Raw genomic sequence first — 8760 nt, 5'->3', positions numbered from 1 at the left:
TAAATGACTGAAAGGGAGTCACGCACTCTCACTAGAAAACATCAAAGTTGGCCACCCTAACTAAAGAGAATTTCACGCTGCATTCTTCCTGGACTTGCAATCAGTGCTTTCGAACCGAAACTAACCGTTTTAGGTAAACTTTTCAAATCATTCTGTGGCCACGGTGAATTGGAGAGGGGAGAGGGGGGTCAAAACGAACATTGATTGATTGTGTTCAAGTGGCGGCAGTCGGACTGTCAGAGAAGTACTTTGCCACCCCACGAATACATTCGGAAGCACACACACACACACCCAATCGTAATGACAGCTGCGAGCGTAAAACAAATCTTGCTGATTCCGGAGTTGAATGAAGATTAATGACCCAAAGGGGGGTGGCCAGTGACCCCCGCTGTGTGAATGTGTGGAAAATCGATCCATTTGCATTGCTACCGTGTACACGCAAGTCTATGTGGTCTAGACAAGGTGGATAAGTTCTCGAGAGGCCAAAAGGAGTCTTGGAAATGGTTTGCTTCCAAAAGGATCGAAATCGATTTATTTGTGCAGTGTATCGAGCCGGATTTCCATCTATACTGGATAGAGTTGAAAGGCAAACCTATTTAAGGATGAATTATGAATTTTCTCGTGTGGTTGGAAGGCGTTGGATTATAAAATGTAATAAAGTAAATACTTTTTCCTCTCTCTCTCATGGTAATTAAGACGTGTGAGGCATGAGTTTACGGCGAAAGACGATTCGTTCCTTGCCCGTAAATTCTCCGGACGATGGAACAGGAAACTCAGCAACATCCATTTTGCATAATTTTAATTGGTTTTCGCTTATTTATGTGAAGGTTCTACCTTTATGAAGAGGAAAAGTACCGGGGAAAGCATCTTTCGCAACAATAACGGCACTTGAGACGAACCCCTTCTTCGCACGAAGCGGAACAAACTTAATTCACTATCAAATAAATAATATCGAAATGTTCCCCATCCTCCGTTCCGTAACGAGCACATCGCATTCCACTGCTCCCGGAGCAGCACATAAGCACCGGACGGACTGTAATTATGTTTGTTTCATAGGGTTTTATTAATCTACAAACGTTGCAGACTCATGGGACAAGGACGACGCCGGACGGACAATCAACAGCAGTTTCATTGCAGAATTCGTAATTATTATACGGTTAGCATCACGATTGCTGCGGTCGGCAAAGGAGGCCATTACTGGATAGTTACGTCATTTATGGTTATTAGAATTTGCGTTCCTGGTGTGCAAGTGACATTTGCTGGTGATTATGCTCCAGTGTTATTTCCTTACCATTCAAATCGGTTCATCGTACTTCCTTCTTCGATGACGGATTTCATGTTGAGAGCTTTTGATAAAATCAATACATTTTACTGCAATCTAAACTCTCAACTTCGTTCTTTTTTCGAATGAGGTTAGATTTTCATTTTTCTGTGCCAATATCCGCAGCTATCGTGTTTTTCAATTTTTTCGATCTTAACACTACGTTACCCAATAATTCAAACCGAAGAACAAATCTAAAAGATGACAAACATAAAGCGAAAATATAGAACGTATGCATTTTGATACTAATTCCATACTTCCGCATTTCATCCTTTCACTCGTTTAGCAACAGTGGGTAGGCCACTTTCGGTCACGTGTCTCATGCGAAGATCGACACACGTACGCACATTCGGCAACATCCACAACGTGCAGGAAAAGTCTACATCTTTGGTCGTGTCACCAAACACTCCGGAAGCCACCGTTTGGTCTACCGAGTGCGGTCACAGTGCGAAAAAAAGGACAATACGCTGTCTTGCACGTCCTTCTGGTGCTGATGCGGGACAACCATGCATGGGAGGGTGCTTTGCCGCGAACGTCAGTCGCACCCGCACAAACTTGTATGCAAATTAGCGTGTCATTGTGATTCTAGGGATCCCTGTGATATTGTGTGATTGCGCGGGTTGACAAACTCTATCCTCCATCCGTCCGGGTTTGTTCGGTTCCAGCGCATGTAATTCCACATAAATAAATTATTAGCTGCTAAAGTCTGCAGTTGAACGTGGACGGCTGCAGTCTACCTTGTTCCGGCTGGTCCTGAAGAGTAAAGGAGGGAAAATGCAAATTGGCTCCTGTGCAGGACCGGAATGCGCAAGACCTCATAATTCAATCGCAGGTCACGCATTAAATTGAAGGATCGAAGCGGCGGCCCTTTCACCCTCTACTTTGCATATGTGTCGCGGAATTGGCGAAAAATTGGAAACTTTTCTTCAGAGAAAAAAGGACATATGTGCCGCAGGGCGCAACCGAACAAAAGCTGGAGATTTAGATTTTTTGGGACAAAAAACCCATAAATAAAACCGTACAGGATTTACCGTGGCAGCAGGCTGCGGATGGCGGAAAAGCCGCTTCATCATCAAAGCAAACAGTAATTAGGTTTACTTTGGCTCAAAACGTTTTCTGCTGTGCGGGAATGAAGCGAAGGGGACAGAATTTGCACAAAAATAAAATTTTTCAGCCCAGATGCGTGACGACGGGTTTCGGCTGCGAGGTAGTAGTTTGGTCAGGAAGACAGAATGCAAACAGGGAAGGGTATAATGTCATTATTTTCGCTCTCGGAACCGAGTTGTTGCTCGAACGGAAGAATGCATAGTACTTTGTTTTCTTATCATTTTCTTACACAGTTCTTACCTGAACAGCAATGAAAACAAGTGATTCGAGAACTCTCGAAAATATACGTCATATAACCATTTATTTTATAATTTTTTTTTTCCGATTCACAATTTTTCTCGGGAAACCTTGAATTGATTACGGAACAAACAAAGCTACGATACTTCGAAATTTTATGCTTCTAGCCTTTTAAGGCAATTTTGCGGATTAATGATATTCCCACGCGATATTTTCGAATACCGTTTTTAACATCATATAATATTTGAAAAAATAGAACCTAGAATCTGCAATCCAGAACCGAAATCCTTCATATCGTAAATCTATAACATAAATTGTGATTCAAAAATATTAAATCCCAAATCACATTTTCAGCATAGTGAATTATGCATCCTTAATCTCATTTCTCAAATTCTAATTATAAAATATTCAGTCCCAAAATAAAAATCCCAAATCCTGAAACCTGCCAACCAAATCTAATATCCCATATCGTACATTCTAATTTTAAAATCCGAAATCAAATTCCTAATTTAAGATTCAAAGTGCACAGTTTTAGATAAAAACCCTCAATATTGATTTCCAATTTCTCAACTTCTAATCTTAACACATTTTTATCTCCAAATAATATATCCGCAATTCTAATTCCTAAGTTTTAATTCCGAATTTTCAAAACTGAGATCCAAAATTCTAAATCCAAAACCCTTGGGCCTACCCGATCAGAAAGAAAAAACAACATAGTAACAGGAGTTGTTAGTTTGTTATGGGAAAAACCTTTCAGGTTGTGTTTCCATTTTGTTAAATAACAGAAATTCTTAAAAAAATTATTCTAATAGTATCTAATTTATATCAAACTTTGTTACCAACGTGTCAGCTGTCTAACAAAATAAGATAGCATATAGAACAATATATTAACGGCTCTTGTTAAAACCTGCAGCTATTGAAAAGAGACGAAAAATTTGTAGGAATTATTTCAGAAAAATTTTATTTCAAGATTTGTCAGCGTAACCCATTCAGATTCAATTTTGTTATCAAAAGTATATGGGTCATTCCTTGTCAAGTGTCCGAGAAAATGCATCGACCAACTCCGATTTCGACCAAAATTTGCGAGTCTATGTATTTTAAGCAGGAACTTATAAGTACAAAGTGTTGTACCGATTGGTGGACCCCTCGGCCTATGGGACTGCTTCCACTTTTTGCGAATTTAGCAAAACACATTTTTTATTTTGTGAATATCTCGGGACCCTAAAGAGCTACAGGTGATATTGACATATCAGGGCTTTAGATGTAGAATCAAACTACGTGATCAATGTTTTTCTACAGTGTTGCCAACATTGCATATTTTCGATTCAAAACTTAATTTGCAATTTCCTCAAAATACCCCCCCCCCTTCGATTTTGATTTTGACCACGCCAATGTGTTTAGCAGACGATTTTACATAGGGATCACTCATCAGCAAAAAACAAAATGTAGCGTTCCAGAGATACATCTTGCATATTGCAAGATTTTGGATTTCGTCTACGCACGAAAGCGCTTCTACATAAATTGCTGCATTCTTAATGGTATCCTAGCAAGCGTTTGTGTAATCGAAGAGATGTACCTTAGAGGAGCATCCATTAATGATGTAACACAGAAAATCCCGCTCTAGAATCATTTTCACGAAAGGTTACAGGAGAGTTTTGGCTACACTTTTCGTATTTAAATTCAAACTGTTTTTTGTTAAATGTACACTTTTGTCCATGATTCGAATTTTGAAACCAACTTGTGACAATGTTAATAACGTGAAAAAATGCTGATTTCAGATATCATTAAATTCAAGACCACATGTTCAAACAAATCTCCGAACGCATCCAAAATATTTTATCATAACCGAATATCTTAATTTGCTCATATCATAGCACGTCATAGAGCAAGTAAGCCTATCATAACATTCATCTGCCCATATTCTTCTTCTTCTTACCCAGGATTAGAGCGGAGGTGGCTTTTTCTGTTCTGTTTATTTGACACTAGGGTTTGCAATATTCCCGGGAATCGATTTCCCGGGAAACGGGGATAAAAAATCGCATTTCCCGGGAATTCCCGGGAACCGGGACCAGACAATTTTTTCAGCAAAATGAGATTTTTAATGAAGTTGAACAGTAAAAGGTAACGAAAAATTGTTTAAATTTCATTCTTAATTCGCATGAAAAACAAATGAAATACAAAACATATTCAAGGTAACATAAAAAATTCGTGATCGATTTTTGTAGCATATTTTTGCAGTAGAGAATAATTAAAGGGCTTCATGTCGTCAAACAATCGCTTCAGATCCGCTGACAATTTTCCGTTGAGCACAAAAATTTTATTTCCTTCTGTAAAACTTTGTCAAGTCTGCTGAATCACCGCTGATGTTCGAATTGTTGAATACTTTCAAATCACCGATTACAGCTTTTGCTACACCTAATTGAAAACTGGTGTCAAATTCTTTCAGTTTGTTGAAGAGAAAACTATGTGTTAGGCAGGCATTGGACGCGGGAAATATTTGCTATATTCGGTATGGACTTTTTTAGCAAAATGTTTTTTACACTACAGTAAATATTTACTGTTTACTTGAGCGGTGGCAAACCTATTCGCTTTTTTTTTCATTTAAATATGTTTGCAATGCTATTGTAATTTTTTGAAATAAATTGCGTTTCAAATCTAGTTTTCATTGACAGAATAACATTTCAAACCCTTTTGGAGTTTATATCTTTATTGATTATAACGTAAGATTTCGAAGAAGAATTTTGGTTAATTAACTACGTTATTTCGTTATTTCGCCGTACGGTGGTTTTCTGTGACCGAGACAAACCGGAAGGAAACGATAGAATACTAAATAATCAGTTCAATACGAGTCAAAATAAGTGAGTCTTAGAGCATTTGAAGGCTTACTAATTAACATGCAAAGATGATTTTTACGTTGAAATACTATACTGACTTTAAGTTCTATAAAATGATTTATTTCAGGTCGCACCAGTTTGACGTATTTAATTTTATTGCAATATTGCATAAGAAACTATAGTGAATCATACATAAATTTTCGCGGAACTCGGGAATCCCGGGATCCAATCAATATTTTTGTTCCCGGGATCCGGGATCACGGGAACAGCTATTTCCCGGGAAATCGTTCCCGGGATTGCCAACCCTATTTGACACAGGCTTCGCAGCCACTGATTCCTACTGATAATAACAGTCTCCTCCCGAGCCGGGACTCGAACATGCAACGACTAGCAGTTTTGTGACGAAATTTGACGAGGGGGACTGACTTTGTGACGAAATGCTACGGTGGGAGAGGGGGAAGGGGATAAAAAAACTAAAAAAAGCTACGTCTTTTATGCATGCTCTCTCAGTAGCTAGTAAATCTCATCGCGTAAGCTGCTGTGATAACCAAAACCGTTTTCCAGCGATACAAATTTGTTTTAATTACAATCCAACTAAACACACCATCTTCAAGAATGAAATGACTGCACCCGTGATGAGACACATTGTTTATAATTTTGAAATCATAGCAAACCTTAAATCAGGAAAAAACATGGCCATTCGCTTGTTAGGAAACGGTTTAAAATTGAGAGAGGATGATTTCTACAATGTGATAAACCAATAAAATGAAGATTCATGTGAAAAGTGTAACCAAAACTCTCCTGTAACTTTTTGTGAAAATGATTCTAGAACGGGATTTCTTGCGTTACATCATTAACGGATGCTCCTCTAAGGAACAACTTTTCGATTACACAAACGCCTGCTAGGATACCATTAAGATTGCAGCAATTTATGTAGAAGCGCTTTCGTGCGTAGACAAAATCCAAAATCTTGCAATTTTGAAAATGCTGTATCTCTGGAACGCTACATTTTGATTTTTGCTGATAAGTGATTCCTATGTAAAATCGTCTGCTGAACACATTGGCGTGAAAATCAAAATCGAAGGGGGGTTATTTTGAGGAAATTGCAAATTAAGTTTTGAATTTTAAAAAAAATGCAATGTTGGCAACACTGCAGAAAAAAATTGATCATGTAGTTCGATTCTACATCTAAAACCCTTCAAAATAAAAATGTTGTTTTGCTAAATTCGCAAATAGTGGAGGCAGTCCCATTGGCCGAGGGGTCCACCAATCGGTACAACACTTTGTACTTATAAGTTCCTGCTCAAAATACATCGACTCACAAATTTTGGTCAAAATCGGAGATGGTCGATGCATTTCCTCGGACACTCGACATGGAATGACTCATATGGAAAAATACAAATTTGTATCAAAATATGTTATTTGTATCTCCTGTTGATAGAATTTTGTAATTTTTTAGTTCTGCTCTTCTGATCGAGTAAGCCCTTAAAAATCAGTTCCACCTCGAATATTTACTTGCAGGCCCAATTGGCACAAGTTGTAATGCATAACAAAGATCGATCTGTTTACTAATCATATTTAACAGTTGCTTTGTTCAAAATTTCAAGAATAGTAGTTAAACTGTATTTAAAGTTTAGGTCACACGCAGGTTAAATACTCAATCCTAAATTTTATTTCATAGATATACAAACTAAGGGCCCAAATACCAAACCCTTTATTTTTGAATCCTATTAAATTACTTCTGAATCCTATATCGTAAATCCTAATTCGCTAGATCTTAAATGCTTAATCCTAAATCCTGCATTCTTAAGGCATAACTAATCATAATGATAAATCCAGAATCATAAATCACAAAATATGAATAATAAATACTAAATCTTTCATCCTAACTTTCAATCTTTAATCCTCATTCTTCAATCAGAATCCTTAATCCTTAACTCTACATTCTGATTTTGAATCCTAACTCCTAAATCCCCAATGTTAAGTCTTTAACCACATGTTTTCAATGCAAAATAAAAACTTCACAATTCTACATCTATATCTCAAATCTCAACTTCCTGTTTTGAAGGTTCTTCTCCTCTGTTAGGCTTTCGGTGGTTACATGTCTGTGGCTCAAGGCTCAAGCCCCCCCCCCCCCCCCCTTAAATCATGGCCCGCTAAGACCCGAAATCTGCTTTACCACTACTTTCCGATTTCATTCACTGAAAGCTTCGATTTCAACTTGTGTCTCGTAAAGACGAAATTAGAAGTGAGTTCCAAACTAACAACTGATCGCACATATAAAATATGAAATACTGATTCTCAAATCTAAAATCGAGTATCGAAAATTTGGCAAACAAGATCGTGAAACATCCTGAAAGCCTAATTTGAAATTCAGTTCTCTATATTCATTATTCAAATTTAGGAATCAGTAATGTGACATGTAAGTTGAATGTAAATTCTGAAAACATAACAATAAATCCTTCTTATAACCAGCATAATAAATCCTGCATTTTCAATCTCATGTCTCAAATCTTAATAAAAAATGTTTAGTCTTAAATTCAAAATCCCAAGTCCTAAGCTCAAAGTCCTATAACATGAAAATTAAATACAAAATTTAAAATAAAAAGTGCTAAATCCTAAATCTTACTTCTGAAATCCTAAGTACATCATAAATAACAATTTCGCACGCTAACCTGGGGCGCTAATGCGGTCTCGATCAACTAGATTAGCTGAGAGAATTCGTTATCGATATTGTTTTCGGCACATTTTGCATGTTGTAGGATAAGTAAATTTAATTTTAATTGTAAACGAAAAATTCTGTTTATTAAATCTTTAGTAAAATTTCAAATCTTGTATCTTGAAACCAAAATCCTTTAATCCGAAATCCAAAGTATTAAAGCTCAAATATCAAAACCCTAATCTAGATTCCTGACATTACAACCTAAAATCTCAAATCCTAAACCACGAATGCTTATTCTTAATTAATTCATTGAACCTAAATTTCAAACTCTCAGTCCGAAATCCCAAATCCTTGATCAATACTACTCAATTCTGAATCTTCAATCCTAAATTCTAATTTCAAATCCTAATTCCTACGTCCCAGGTCATGAATCCTTAATCTCTAGTTCTATGCCAAATATTTTAAGTCCCAAACTGGAAATTCGCAATTCTACTTTGTGGAGTCTCAACTCCAAAATTTTTAAATCTGAAATCGGAAATTCCAAACCCAAAACTTCAAGCCTGAAACCTGAATCTTCAATCCCGAATCATACGTTAAAC

The sequence above is a fragment of the Wyeomyia smithii genome, chromosome 1, assembly GCF_029784165.1.
Source record: "Wyeomyia smithii strain HCP4-BCI-WySm-NY-G18 chromosome 1, ASM2978416v1, whole genome shotgun sequence".
NCBI lineage: Eukaryota > Metazoa > Arthropoda > Insecta > Diptera > Culicidae > Wyeomyia > Wyeomyia smithii.
The sequence above is the reverse complement of the archived record's forward strand: the minus strand, read 5'-3'. Positions refer to the sequence as shown.